The sequence below is a fragment of the Juglans microcarpa x Juglans regia genome, chromosome 6S (assembly GCF_004785595.1).
Source record: "Juglans microcarpa x Juglans regia isolate MS1-56 chromosome 6S, Jm3101_v1.0, whole genome shotgun sequence".
In the NCBI taxonomy this organism is placed as follows: Eukaryota; Viridiplantae; Streptophyta; class Magnoliopsida; order Fagales; family Juglandaceae; genus Juglans; species Juglans microcarpa x Juglans regia.
The window spans coordinates 16,605,882-16,622,057 of NC_054605.1; the positions used below are offsets into that span (position 1 = coordinate 16,605,882).

Genomic DNA, 16,176 nt, shown 5'->3' on the forward strand with positions numbered 1-16,176 from the left:
AAGATATTTAGGCTGTAGATTTGTTAAGTGTTACTCTAGTTTTATACTACATAGTACACTTCACCACTAAGAGGAAACGTTGGAGATTTATCAATCTGGAGAAACTTGTGGAGCAATTTTATAAGCTGAGCTTGAGGTATTTTTCCGCTATGCTTTCTAACAACCATACAGTAAACGTACACAATATAATTTTCTACATGTAACATAGGATTGAATCTTATTGAGTTAGCTGTTAGTTCACAAAAATTTAAGCCCACAGTAGTAAAAAAAAGTTCGGGGAATAAATAGAACCAATAACTTATTTTAATAATGCCATTGGAAAAAAAAAATCTCGTATGCCTGGTGAAGCCCCTCTGCCTCCACCTATACCTGCAATTGGGAAACAAGAAAGACAATTGTCATGCACAAGCATAAGAAGCAATTGAGAATGACTATTTCTTATTGTGTCGTATTCCTTATATGTCAGAACAAACTCTTTGTACAGATATTAGGGTGTGTGTGAGACTAAACTCGGGCTCATCTCACCAAAAAGGAAATACAATGGATAATTAAATAAAATTAATAATAGGAAGTATGTAGAACACCACATATCATTCTTTTATTTATTTATTTCTATTCTTTTTTTCTTTTCTTTTTTTTTGATAAACGAGAGTGTCTGGGCCAGCTTGTGCGTACATCAACTAATCACATGTAGCCCTTAAGTTAACGACCAGGTAAACCTTCAGTGGCTCTAAGGGGACTCAAACTGATGATCATTAGGGAGCAAACCCAAGGCCGGATAAGCTGAGCTACCCCTCATGATTGTTTATTTATATTCTAACCTGATTTAATTGTCAGCTCCTCATTTCCAACAAGTCAATTTTTATATCGTAATGACAGATTTGTTTAAACGACTTTTAACATTTAAACATTTACGATAAAATATGATTTTTACCCAACTAGTTGGACTGCATAAGTCTCTTTTTCATATAATTTCTAAATGAGATAGTATCAGTTTGTACGGAAATATTAGCACAATTTCAAATGAGATGTGAAATCAATTTTTAGCATCCAACAACTACCACTTAACTACAACAATAAACTTGCAATAGATTAAATAGAAGAAATGCTAGAAAAAGAAAACACAAGATGTGGATTTCTGACAGATTGTACAAGAACATAGAACCTTGTATCTGAGATGAAAAACAGGTCCATTACTTTTCCATGTGAGGTGGTGAACACCTTCACTTTCTTTATAATTAGCTGGAGCCGCATAGAACCCCATTAACATCTGCCAAAACAACATTAATATCCATATTAGACACACTATGAGAATGATACGTTTTTCAATTCCAAGAGATAAAATTATAAATTTAGAACTTGGAGCTAGTCTAAGATTGGAAATTCTCTTTTCTTTCCCCAAGACTCTCAACAATTTCAATTATACTCAATAGAAGGATGCAAACCAACTATAGAAACCGAATGATGAGACTTACACAAACTATCTAAAAGAATCAAAGTAAATGTTGAATATAATGACCAAGAATTAGCACTTGATGCGGGAAAGACCTATTGAATTCCAAGAATCTCACAGAAACATTGTATCTTGCTCCTTCAGAAAAAATCTTATACCAGTTGTTATGAAATCAGTACCCGCTAGACAAAAGAGGACAAACATCAAGAGGGAAAATCAAGTATTGAATGAATTCTTCGATAGAGATTTGGAAAAGAAAAATACCATGTAAAAGCCCTCTTCGATCATAACGACATAACTTAAAGATAAAATATTTTAGTTAACTCAGTCAAAATGATCAAAAGGTAACTTCACCCCTTCGAAGACAAAACACTGCTCATCAGTGTTTTTCTGTGTTGTCAGACAGAGAAATATAAGGGAGATATATTGTCAGACAGTTTTCCCATTAAGGAATCTGTAAGTTCTTTTTTGTTCATGATCTCCAGATTCTCTATTGGTTCTCAAGGTAGTAGAAGTGGAGGTGCAGAGCTACTTGAACGATCCGACAATTCTAAAATGGAGAAAACAGAGTCACACAAATGGAGATTAGGCATTCCCAGCAAAAATTAAAGTAAATGCTTTTAAAGTTTGGTCTAGTGTTGACAAGTGATACGAGTTTTGGATAATCTTGGTGGACGTATTGTGCATAAAGAATAAATATTGATGCTACTAACGAGAATAAGTTTGAATTCCACCAGAACCTAATGCGTAAATAAGTTTAAAAAGAAGATGCAAATGCTAAAGTTAACTTGGCAATTTCTTATAAAGAAAGAACTTGTCAAATTTATAGTATACTTGTAAAAGAATATAATAGTTCACAACCACTAAAACAATACCAATTAGTCTATTCAATAACACAACATAATCTTTCTTTTACTTACCAAGTGACTGTAAGCAAAATGACGATTTTATAATGCAGAATAAATATTTTAAAACGGAATCGACAAGTTTAATGACAAAGAAACAGTACCTCCAGCCATTGATGTTCCTCACGATTTTGCTGCGCTCTCTCAATGATGTTTGGCACTTCCAAACTCTACTCACTCTATTTAGATGGTGTAAAATTGAAGGAGATTGAGTGAATGAGTCTGGAGACCAAACGTAATATTTATAACCGAAGCTTCCATCAAGTTTTGGTGGCTAAGTGTCCCACGTGTTCAGTTTATCATGGGGCAGTTCCAACGTTCTACGAACGTGATGAATACTTAGAGTGGACCACTTCAAGAACTCCTAAAATTAAGGGAAGCTGGGGACTCGTTCTCACGAACGGCCTCCGTGAGAAACAATCAACATTCTTCCACTTGGTCCACACTTCTAATCTAATGTTTCATCTTAAACCAGTCAATAATCTGTATTTAAATAATAAATACATGAATCATGGCGATAGGTTCTCTAATGACGAGTATTATCTTCCATGTATTACCATGTATTTATTTCTTAACATTATAATTTATGTGGTAACAATTTCTTAATGAATAAAACCTATGTTTCTTGGTCCAACACAGATGAATTTTCTCAAAATTAAATTAAGGTGCACATCAATATGAAAAAAAAATCAAAAAAATTAAAAATTTCATTAAAACAACATTGTTCATACAATGAAAAATTACATAATAGAACCAAGTCTCATATGTACTACATGATCCTTGAATTTCAACGGTGGCATGCCCTTAGTCAAAAGATCAGCGATCATTAGCTCAGTGCTGACGTGCTCAATGACCGCTTTGTTTTCTTTAACACGTTCCCTTATGGCTAAATATTTAATGTTGATGTGTTTACTTCGACTCCCATTTTTGTTGTTCTTAGCCATAAAAACAGCAGCTGAATTGTCGCAATACTTTCTCAATGGCATAGAAATAGAATTCATAATTCTAAGCCCAGAAATGAAACTCTTAAGCCACACACCATGTGAAGTAGCCTTAAAACAAGAGACGAACTCGGCTTTCATAGTAGAAGTGACAGTCAAAGTCGGCTTGGCACTCCTCGATGATACAGCTCCACCGGCCATCAAAAAAATGTATCATGATGTTGATTTGTGTGAATCAATACATCCAACAAAGTTAGAATCTGAGTAGCTAATTACTTCCAGATTGTCCGTGCGTCTATACATAAGCATGTAGTCTTTTGTTCCTTGAAGGTATGTCATTACTTTCTTTGTAGCTCTCCAGTGGTCTAAACCTAGATCACTCTGATATTGTCCTAACATTCCCACAACAAATGCAATGTCAGGTCTTGTACAGACCTGAGCATACATTAGGCTTCTGACAGCAGAAGCATATGGAATGTTCTTCATTTGTTCCCTTTCAAGGTCGTTCTTCTGGCATTGGTTCAAATTGAACCTATCACCCTTCACAATGGGAGCTACACTTGGTGAATAACCCTTCATCTGGAATCTCTCTAAAACTTTATTAATATAGGTTTCCTGAGACAGACCTAAGATACCTTGAAATCTATCTCTATGGATCTTAATGCCATTAACATAAGATGTCTCACCCATATCCTTCATATCAAAATTTTTAAAGATGAATTGTTTTACCTCATGCAGCAAACCTTTATTATTGGTTGCTAGCAAAATGTCATCCACATATAAAACAAGAATTTTTTTTTTTTACTCCCACTGACCTTCTGGTATATATATTGATTCATAACGTTTTCTACAAAATTGAATAAAGAAATTACATTATGGAATTTCAAATATCATTGGCGGGATTTTTGTTTTAAATTGTATATGGATTTCTTGAACTTGCAAACCAATTGCTCACCATCACTAGAGGGGAATCATTTAGGTTGTTTAATGTAAACCTCCTCCTCTACATCTCCATTGAGAAATATTATTTTCACATCCATTTGTTGCAACTCTAAGCCAAAATGGGCTACTAATGCCAAAATAACGCGCAAGGAATCTTTCTTCGATACAGGAGAGAAAGTCTCTGTGTAATCGATTCCTTCTTTCTGAGTGAATCCCTTAGCAACGAGTCTTGCCTTGTATCTCTCAATGTTGCCCAATGAGTCTTTCTTTGTCTTAAAGACCCATTTACATCTAATGGATTTTATACCATTAGGCAACTCAACAAGATCCCAGACTCCGTTACTCTTCATAGAATTCATAAATTCCTTCATGACATTGTATCATAATTCTGATTATTTGCAACTCATGGCTTGTGAAAAGAACTCGAGATCATTTTTTGCTCCAATTTTATAGTCAGATTCTTGCATATACACAATATAATCATTAGGAATTGTTGATCTCTTTGCTCTAATAGATCTTTTTAATGTTGTACTATTATCTTCCTAAGACGTATGTGGTTCAACTCGTTATTCAAAAGTTCTTGACAACTTTTGAACTACCTGATCTATTGGAATGTCGTCAACAGCTTGTGGAACTTCAATGATTGGTTGTTCAACACCAGTTTGTATTTGAGGAGTGCTGTAAACAATAATCAATCTATCACTTGAGGTGAAATGTTGAGATTTTGAATGATCATTCTCAGAAACTATGTTCCTGGTTAGATCGCTCCTACTGATCAAGTTATTTTCAAGAAATTTTGCATTTCTTAATTCCATTGTGAGATGGACAATACAATCTATAACATTTAGACCTTTCAGTATATCCAATGAAATACCCACTAATGGTCCTTGGGTTTTGTTTCTTTTCTTATGGATTATAAATTCTCACCTCAGACGGGCATCCCCAAACGCACATATGTCGCAGACTCGGTTTCCATCATTTCTATAATTCAAATGGTGTTTTAAGAACAACCTTGGTTGGAACTCAGTTTAATATATACACTGTTGTCTTAAGTGTTTCAGCTCACAAGGATTTAGGAAGCTTGAAGCTGCTAAGCATACTCCGCACCATGTCCAATAATATTCAGTTTCTTCTTTCTGCTACATCATTCTAGTTCGGTGAATCAGACATAGTGTATTGGGCAACAATCTCATACTCTTGAAAAAACTTTGCAAATGGCCCAGGTGCTTGTCCATCCTCTGTGTATCTATCATAATATTCACCACCTCTATCTGATCTCACGATCTTAATTTGATTATCGCATTGTTTCTCTACTTTAGCCTTATAGATCTTAAAGGCATCTAATGCTTCATTCTTATTATGAAGCATGTAGAGATACATATATCGTGAGTAATCATATATAAAAGAGATGAAGTATTTCTGACCATATGAGTCCATGTCTGGACTACATATATCAGTATGTATGATCTCTAATATGTCTGAACTCCTATTGGCACATTTCTTTGACTTGTTGATCTGCTTTCCCTTTATGCAGTCTACACAAGTCTCAAAATCAATCAAATCCAGAGTATTAAGTACCTCTTCATTTACTAATATTTTAATTCTATCTACGGAGATATGATCTAATTTTCGGTACCATAATTGAGAGGAATCCTCATTAATAACACGTCTTTTAGTATCAGTGTGAACATGCATTGAATCATAAGTTACATTGTTTTGTCAATTAATGCAGTAAAGACCATCAGATAAAATATCATTCTCAACACAATCAGATTTATAAAATAAACTGAATGATGAATTTGAAAAATTAAAGGAATATTCAAAAGGTACAAGTCTCGAAACTGAAATCAAGTTTCTAGAGAAACTTGGAACATAAAAGGTATTTTCCAACTTTAAAATAAAACCACTACTTAAAATTAAATAGCAAGTTCCTATAGCTTCCACATGTGAGCCCAACTTGTTTCCTGATAAGATGTTTTGCTCACTTCCAACTAACTTCCTTAGGTTTTGCAAACCCTGCAAGGAATTCGAAATGTGGATTGTTAATTCAGAATCAATCCACCATGTATTAATATTGACATTAACCATATTAGATTCATAACAAACAAGTGAGATTGGATTACATTTGTCTGCAAGTCATTTCTGAAATTTAGCGCATTCCTTTTTCATGTATCCATTCTTTTTACAGAATAAACACCTGAAATCTTTCTTGATACCAGCTTGGGGAGGTATTTTGCCTTTCCCTTTCTGATTGGCTTGAGATTTGCCATTTCCACGAGTTGCCAGCATTACACTTTCACCCTGTTCTATCATCAGTCTCATTTCCTCTTGAACACAAATGATCATGAGTTCATTAATTGATTATTTATCCTTATGTGTGTTGTATGAGATTTTGAAAGATCCATATTGATGTGGAAGGGTGTTCAGGATGTAATGTACCAGGAAGGACTCCGACATTTCAACCTCGAGTTTCTCCAATTGAGCCATATTGTCTCTCATTTGCATGATGTGCCCACGCACACCTCTCATGGTGAGCCTTCGGGATGAGAATTTCTTGATTAGGGTACTTGCTAGTGCCTTATCTGAAGTGACAAATTGTTCATCAATGACTTTCAGCAAGTCTCAGACCTTTTCATGCTGATCGACAGAACCACGAATACTAACAGAAATTCTAGTCTTAATGAACATCATGCTGAGGCGATTAGATCACTCCCATCGCTCATAAAGCGCGATGTTCGCTTCAGTGCTGGTATCAGTGAGTGCTGGTGGTTCGTTTTTCTTAATAGCATAAACTATGTCCATCCACCCTAAATGAATAAGAATTCTCTCATTCCAGACCTTATAGTTATCTCCCTTAAGTTCAGGGATACCATTACGAATATCAGATAAATCTGCAGGTTGTACAACTGCATAAAATTATAGATTACAGACTTACGTTAAAACTAAGGATTTCATGCTTTACCAATGTAAATCATGTTTAAAATTTGAATCTAATGACATAAAAATTGCCTGTGGGCCAAAATTTTAATTCTAGTAGATTCAATTATTCTTTATGATAGAATTTTATCAAATTATTTACTTAATTCATAATTCTAAAGATATATTATGATTATAATTTGATATGTATTCTATCTTAGATTAAACTTTATGATAAAACTATCAAATTATTTACTAAATTCATAATTCCTGTGGGTAAGTTATGAATAACATGATATTTTATCCTAATTAATAATATAAATATAATAAAAATTCCTGTGGGATAAAATTTATTATATTAAGTATAATGAATTACAATTAATATCTAATATTCTTTATATGATCATAATCAATCATAATATATAATTTTATTTAATTAAATATGTTGTGGCTATTCTCTAATTAATTAAAATTATATGGATCACTAGACCTTAAATCACATGAGACTAGCTCAATATTATGAATTACATAATTTTAACTAATATTAACATGTTATTATTATGCCCAAAATATTCTTATAATATAAGCATAAATATTGCATAATCAAAACTATAATATTATGCATAACATTTAATTTCATACCTTTAACTATATACTCATAAAAATACGAGCATAATAAATAAATTTGCACAACAATTATCCAAATTGCATATAATTAAATCAAATAAAAATTATAAGTACAACTATACAGCATAACAATTATAAGCATAAAGGGCGTGGGCCCAAAAACCCACTTTCCAGACCATCTATAAAAGTGAATTTTTTTAAAACTGATCTATATAAACGATATGTCGTTTTTCCAAAATTGAAAACGACGTGTCGTTTTCCTCATTGTTTAAAAAAAATGTCATATAAACGACAAGTTGTTTTTATTAAACTTATAAACGACGTGTCATTTTTTCTCTATACTGAATGAATGCTTACCCAACTAAACGACATGTCGTTTTTAACAAAACTGAAAACTATATATTGTTTAGCTCTATACTAAATAAAAGGCTCCCAACTAAACGACATGTCGTTTCTACCAAAACTGAAAACGACGTGTCGTTTATCTTAATACTGAATGAAAGACCCCCCAACTAAACGACATGTCGTTTTCAACAAAACTGAAAACTACATGTCGTTTTGGTCGTCTTCAACCTCCAGATAGTGTTGCAGATCACGATTTATGGGACGATTTTGACGTCTTTTAATCACAGAAAGTTTAGAAAAAACTATTTCTACATGATTTCTAATCCTCTTTCGAATAAAAAAATCCAGAAATCAAAACTTAAAATTTTTCAAAATTTTCAGCCAAAAAACAGAGATGAACAGAGCAACTCTATAAATATCAAGGCTGAGATAAAACAGGTCTCTGATACCAAATGTAAGCAAAATGACGATTCTATAATGCAGAATAAACACTTTAAAACATAATCGACAAGTTTAATGATAAAAAAAATACCTCCAGCCATTGATGTTCCTCATGGTTTTGCTGCGCTCTCTCACTGATGTTTGGCACTTCCAAACTCTACTCACTCTATTTAGATGGTGTAAGACTAAAGGGGATTGAGTGAATAAGTCTAGAGACTAAACGTAGTATTTATAGCTAAAGCTTCCATCAAGTTTTGGTGGCTACGTGTCCCATGTATTCAGTTTATTATGTGGTAGTTCCAATGTTCTACGAACGTGATGAATACTCAGAGTGGACCACTTCAAGAGCTCTTAAAATTAAGGGAAGCTGGGGACTCGTTCTCACGATCGACCTCCGTGAGAAACGGTCAACAGTGACAACAATGTTGACTATGTAATGCCTATGAGAGGCTATAATCAAGAGGCTCAGAATAATGGCAAGTAACCAAGCAAATTGCTTGAGGTACCTACAAGGATAAGCCCACAATAGTAAAAAAAAAAAAAAAAAAAAGTGAAGGCTACATAGAACCAAGAACTTATTTTCATAATGCCATACATCTAAAAAAAAAATCTCGTATGCCTGATGAAGTCAACCCCTCTGTCTCCACCTATACATGCAATTGAGAAACAATAAAGACAAGTTTCATGGACAAGTATAAGAAGCAATTGAGAATGACTATTTACCTTATTGTGCCTTATTTCTTCTATGTTAGAACAAATACTAACGTAAAAATCATGTGTGATGAAAAAATCAAATCACCAGGGCCATATATCTCCCTTAGGGAACTGCCCATCAATTTAGCTCATATGAGCAAGCTGGTGATGATTATATAATTACAGAATTGTTGAGAGGGAAGAAAATAGCAGACTACTATAAATTACAATCTAGGAGCCTATCATAAAAACCCTTCTGACTAATCAAAACTTTTCTCTATTTAAAACATAATAATAAAACATTTGATTTCCAGAAAGGAATTCCCTCTGAACAAAATAAAAAATAAAAAATCAGAGTTCAATATTTTAGCATTCGGGGCATTTCTATTTCTTTCTCTTAGCATTCCCAGAACTAAAGGACCAAATTCAAAGCCATAAGAAGAAGGAAAAAAAAAACCCTCAAAGGGGAAATTTTTTGTAAGGAAAACATAATTTGAAACATACGATTCTTAGCATTATATAATACAGTATCATTTGTCCATGCGCAGCAGAAGGTAGAGTATATCTAACCCGAAAACTATAGAACACCGAAAGTAAAATCTTGTTAATATATCTGGAAACTAATGCACGTCGCAATATACATAAAAAATGTGCAAAGAAATCAAGGTGTTGCACCTCCGTAGGAAGCCCCACATCAAACCAGATCCTCCATGCACGACCAACAAGCCACCCTATGTCCTCACAACAAACAAATTGAGAAGCAGCTTCAGGCCATTCTAATATACACTGTAGCACAACCATCACACTTCAACCACCAAATACCAAGACCCACTACCATCGGACAACACCGCTTGAGGGGAAGCTCAGCCTTGCTCAGCCTCATCACGTCCTCAACCACCCACGTGAGCTACTGTCGCCACCCATGTGAGCCACCGTAGCGTCCACAAGCCCCTATTCAACCAACCCATAAACAGAACACTCATTCTTCTCCACTGTGAAAACACCACCGTGAGCCTCACCTGACCTTTCTTGTGTCCAATCCGCCACCGTGTTCTGCAACCACCACCAGCAACATCAAAAGATACTGAGCAAACAATTGTTACGGTGTAGATCCGCCGACCTCTTTCTTTCCTTCGGTCTTTAGTGATTTCGCCTTCTCGGTAGGGGAGAGAGAGAGAGAGAGAGAGAGAGAGAGAGAAGAGAGAGTAGTGGCGGTGAGAGGAGGCTGCAGAGGGATAAAAATGTAAAGCACCGAGCAGATGAAAGAAAATCGAGGGATAAAAAAGGATACATGAAAAACATAAGGGCAAAATGGGAAGATAATGTTCTTTTTGAGATAGACGCTTTTATATATAAGAAAATATAATAAAAGTTGAAGGTACAGTATATTTCACTGGATTGAATCAATTGATCGGTTAAGATTCATTTGGATAGGAAGTTTAAATGAGATGAAATAAGATGAAATATTTTATTAAAAGTTGAATAAAATATTGTTAATTATAATTTTTTAGTATTATTTTTATTTTAAGATTTAGAAAAATTGAATTGTTTATTATATTTTATATGTAAATTTGAAAAAATTGTAATAATGAGATGAAATAGGTTTGTGTATCCAAACTCACTCCTTTAATCATACTGTGGAGAGATAAAAGGTTAAGCCCAAGATTGGGTCTAGCCACCGGGCCACATTAGGGGATAAGATAAAGGGATAAGAGTGGGAGACAAGTAAGAACATGGAGTAGGCAGGTGATAGGGGGCTTCATAGCAGGTCAGAGGGAAAGTGAGAAGAGAAGGGAAGCTGACACATGCAAAGGGGTCCAGTCCTATCACTACAGACTGGCACACGCAACCAAAAGATGTATGAAAAGCCATAAACTAGATGACCAAAAGGGCTCTCAACTTCGACTTCTTCCTTTTCTTCTTCTTCAATCCCAAAAAGGAGCGCTCCAGCGAGATTTTCTTCTCCAACAAGTGGATCCCTAACTTTCTTGTATGGTGAGATGTGAGGGATCATGAGTGACTGTAAACAAATATATTATAGTAAAAACTCTCATCCCAAACCCATGGGCGTAAGCCTAATGCCGAACCACATAGATTTTTATGTGTTTCTTTATTTTCTCTACACTTATCTACCATGGACGTACGCACCGTCACCGTACAATCGCATCGGAACACTGTCGGGGCCTCCAAACGGCACCAATAAAGACCCACTTGACTTAGTGGATCGGAAATGACTCTTTTTTCCATTCCGACTTGTTGTGCAATCTTTACAACATCAACACATACCAAATAATAACAGATATTGGAATCTACATTGTCTGCTAATAACATTTAATAATATAAGTTTCGTTATATTAACATTTATCTGAATTGAAAAAAATGTTTGAAATCAAAGATGATATAGAATTCTAATAAAAATAATGTAGAAAAAAAATATGACTTTGTATGCTCAAACTCTCGTTAAATTCTCGACATTAACTTGGATTAAAAATAACTCAAATATTGGAGGGCGTGAATTGTAACTCTGTGGTAATTACAATGTCTCATTTTTTATAGTTCCGAACCCAAGTGCAAAACAAATTTGAGGACGTAAAGATATATTTATCCCAAAAGTATATATTCATGACTAGTTACTTCAACTATACCAAAATTTCTTTCATTCATTTAATTATACCGATGAAATGAGAAATATGTATATAATAGTGAAATAATTTGTAAATAATAATAAAATAGTTTGAAGTAAGATGTTTTATGAGATTTTGGAAAATAGGAGAGAAAAAATTAAATAAAAATATTATAAAGTTAAATTATTGTTAGAATATAATTTTTTAATATTATTCTTGTTTTAGAATTTGAAAAAATTGAATTGTTTTTTATGTTTTGTTTGAAAGTTTGGAAAAATTGTAACGATTTAAAGAAAAATTTGAAAAAAAGTATTTGTGTTTAAATGATGTTTAGTTGTTGAGATGAAATGAGATAAAATGGATTGAGACCATTTATAAAATCAAATGGGGCCTAAAAATTCATTCTATTTTTTTTTAGATAGCAATTGTTTTCTTTTTAAAAAAATGCATTGAAAAACCTTAGGCTTGGTTTGGTTACAAAGTTCAAATTATCTTACCTCATATAATCATTATAACTTTTTCAAACTCTCATATAAATATAATAAATAATTTAATTCTTTATATTTTAAAATAAAAAATAATATAAAAATAATATTTTAATAATATTAGATAGTGATAGGCTAACAACTCATTTACAATTGATAGACAATTTCAAATATAATAATACTTTTTATTATATTTAAACACATCAAATCAAAAGTATAAGTCAAAGTAAAATTTAAAATAATATTATTTTATTACATAGTTATATACAAGTTGTTATCTAGCAGTAATTTTATTATTTTTCATGGAAAAAAATTACTTTGCCTCCTAATTATACTGCTCAATTTGACCGTTTGTAAATTTTTTTTTACTTAATAATTAAGGAAATAATTTTAAGTATATTAAGATTTTTTTTTTATTTTTTAAAATATTTAAATATATTAAAAAAATGTTAAAAAAAGAGAAAAAAAAATAACTAAAAAATAACCAGCGGTAGCGGTCTACTCGGAGTAGCCCGACTCCTGTTTAAAAATGATTCCTTTGCACCACGATACTATTGCGTTGATTACGAAAATATAGACAATGGATAGTGTCGTTTGTGACTGGGCTTTCGCTGGGCTTAGCAAGTGTTTTTTTTATGTATTTTTTTAATTTTTTTATATAAAAATTTTTAATAATTTTAAATATTTTTAAAAAATAAAAAAATTATAACACCATTAAAAAATTACTTTTTTATCACAAAATAAAATAAAAAAATAAAATAAAAATTTATAATTGTTAAAAAAATTTACATAAAAAATAACTTTAAAACAAATACATAAAAAAATATATGCTAGAGTCCGCGGAGCGTTAAGCGGTGGCTCTATCATTGTCTGTGGTGGAAAAGTTCGGTACTTGGTGGTCCCCCGCCTATAGATACTTTTGAATGAATTAGTAACAGCGAAAGTGGCTGTGGAGATGGCCACGCCACCTTGCTGTTTTTAACGATGACACTTAGGACAGCCCATCAATCCATTTGGGTCTGTCTGTCTCTCGCATACTGCCTGATGCATATGCATATGCATATGCATATGCACGCACACGTATGTCTGTCTCTGGCCTTTCAAGATCGTGCTACACCGACAGATTCTCTCGAAAAGACAATTTAGGTTGCATGTTAATTTCAACTGATTTAAATTGAACTCTTTTTTTTCAATAAAAATTAGTTGAGATGGTTAAATAAAATTTATTTAAAATGAGTTTAAAATATATTTTAATATTAAGATGAATATTGATATATTTATAATAAATTGTAAAAGAAATGAATTCATCATTATTTTATACTGTTCACATGATAAGAAAAATTGAAATAGTCTGCTCTTTCGACATCAAATACAACAAAGAAAAAAATTTTGCATTTACGTGCCCTACAACCATTCGTGCCAACGAAAACAATGGTCAAAGATTTAAAATGTGGAGTTGGAGCAGCCATTGGTTTTTTTTTTTTTTTTTTTTTCATTTTCATAGTATTTACAATTCCCTTTTTTTTCAAGTTTTTTTTTTCTCATATTACTTTTTCTTTAATTTTTTTTATCTGTTTCCTTTCATTTGTTTTTTCTCACATGAATCACTGGTAGACGAAGTCAGCAATTTTTACAAAGTTAGGGATGGGTTACGTCAGTCTACAGTATAAACAAGTTGAATGTTTTTACGGATGTAAACTCAGATCAAAGGGCGTTTGGATGGCAGATGAGTTCTCAAAGTGAACTAAGATGAGCTACTTCTAACATCCAAACGAGCCATAGGTCTAGTTTATTTTTATAGATAAAATGAGATGAGATAAAGAGGGATAAAAATTAAAAATTAAAAAAATATATTTAATATTATTTTTATTTTAAGATTTAAAAATTTTTAAATTAGTTATTTTATTTTGTGTGAAAATTTAAAAAAATTATAATTATTAGATAAGATTAGATAATTTTTTGTTTTTTTTTTTTACATTTTTTCTATATTTTTAAATATTTTTTAAAAAGAAATTCATAATATCATTAAAAAATTAGTTTCTTAATCACTAAATAAAAATAAAATTAAATCGAAATCCGCTTTCGATAGCATTTATCAGAACACATAGCATTATTCTTTATTCAAATTTGTATAGTATTAATATTCTTCGATTCCATGTTCGTGTCTCACATTTTCTCTTCACTAAAAAATAAAATTACCAATTTCTCTCCATTAAAATCTAAAGGAATTGATGGTAGACTCATCGTTAGACATAAAGCGATGGAATTTAGTATTGTTTATCCGAGTTTCAATTTGGGAATTTGGGTTTCAAAATCAGGTCGGAATTTGGACCGAGTTAGCTCGGGTCAAATTCGAGCCGTAACTCAAATTGAAACCAGTTTTTAAAAAACTAGAACTCGGTTTAGTTTTTTTTTTTTTAATCAAAGTCTATATGTTATGAATATTTTTTTATGAAAAAATGTTGATGTAGTATTCAAATTCTATTTATTTAATTTTTTCAATCAAAGCTTATATGTTATTTGACTACCAATAAAAAGTCACGTGGAGAAGAGAAGAGAGTAAAAAAAAAAAAAAAACCATAAATGGATATAGGGGTGTGCAAAATTCCGAGAATTCCGACTCCGTCCGACCTCCGCTCCGACGCCGACTCCGACGGAGTCGGAGTTGTCGGAATTCGGAGTCGGAATTCGGAACTACTCCGACTAGTGATTCGGAAGCGGAGTCGGAGTCGGAGCTCCATGTAGCTCCGACTCCGACTCCGAAATTTTTTTTTTAAACCCAGCTGTAAAACGACGTCGTTTTACAGCTGGGTTTAAAAAAAAAATTTTGAACGACACCGTTCCACTTAATATGGAACGGCGTCGTTTCATATGGCTTCCTAAGGAAGCCTTCTCCCCTTCTTCTTCCTTCTCCAGTTCTTTTTCTTCTTCCTTCTCCCTTCTCTCTCGCGTCTCCCGTCCCAAACTCCCAGTGACTGAACCATCCATTCTCTCTCGCGTCTTCCGTCCTAGTGCCAGCGTGCCGCCGTTCGTCGTTGCTCCTCCGTGCCGCCGTTTCTCGTTGCTCCTCTACTCAGCTTCCAAGTTCCACCTACGGTGAGCCCTAAATTTATGAGCCCTAAATTTAATTCAAGCACGTCTCTTATGAATTGGAGCCTGCAGTTGTGATTCTTGTGAATTGGTTGTATTGAATATTCAATATAGTCCCAACACGGCGCTCAAAACCCTGAATTTTACATTGTATTGCAGACTTGCGCTCGAGCGAGGTGTCGAGCGCAAGTCGAGCGCACGTCGAGCGAACCTCTCTGGATGGGTTTTGCTAGAGCGTTACGTCGAGCGCACGTCGAGCAAACCTCTCTAGATGGATTCTGCTCGAGCGCCATGTCGAGCGCACGTCGAGCGAACCTCTCTGGATGGGTTTTGCTCGAGTGTCACGTCGAGCGCACGTCGAGCGAACCTCTCTGGATGGATTCTGCTCGAGCGCTATGTCGAGCGCACGTCGAGCGAACCTCTCTGGATGGATTCTACTCGAGCGCCATGTCAAGCGCATTTCGGGCGAACCTCTCTGGATGGGTTCCGCTCGAGCGCACGTCGAGCGCACGTCGAGCGAACCTCTCTGGATGGTTTCCGCTCGAGCGCACGTCGAGCGCACGTCGAGCGAATATCTCTGGATGGGTTCCGCTGAGTCGAGCGCAAGTCAACCGAACCTCGATGTAATAATACATCGATACAATAATATATTATGATACAATAATACATGTCCTATTGTATAATACAATAGCCTAGTTTATTTTTAAACTAATT

At 33.7% G+C, this 16,176-nt stretch overlaps 1 long non-coding RNA gene across 3 annotated transcripts; it reads right to left on the reverse strand.

Annotated features, from left to right (window-relative positions):
* Positions 1–255: 255 nt before the first annotated feature.
* LOC121237836 lies at positions 256–10,503 on the reverse strand. 3 transcript variants are annotated; one of them, XR_005934998.1, is made up of 8 exons: positions 9,939–10,501; positions 9,294–9,395; positions 9,166–9,217; positions 8,983–9,076; positions 7,948–7,950; positions 1,808–2,286; positions 1,166–1,270; positions 256–369 (listed from the first exon to the last, which is right to left on the reverse strand). It is a non-coding gene; the product is annotated as an uncharacterized LOC121237836 (long non-coding RNA). The 3 variants fall into 3 exon arrangements; XR_005934996.1 differs by having other exon boundaries at positions 1,166–2,286; positions 9,939–10,503; XR_005934997.1 differs by having other exon boundaries at positions 282–1,270; positions 9,939–10,500.
* Between the last annotated feature and the right edge of the window lie 5,673 nt (positions 10,504–16,176).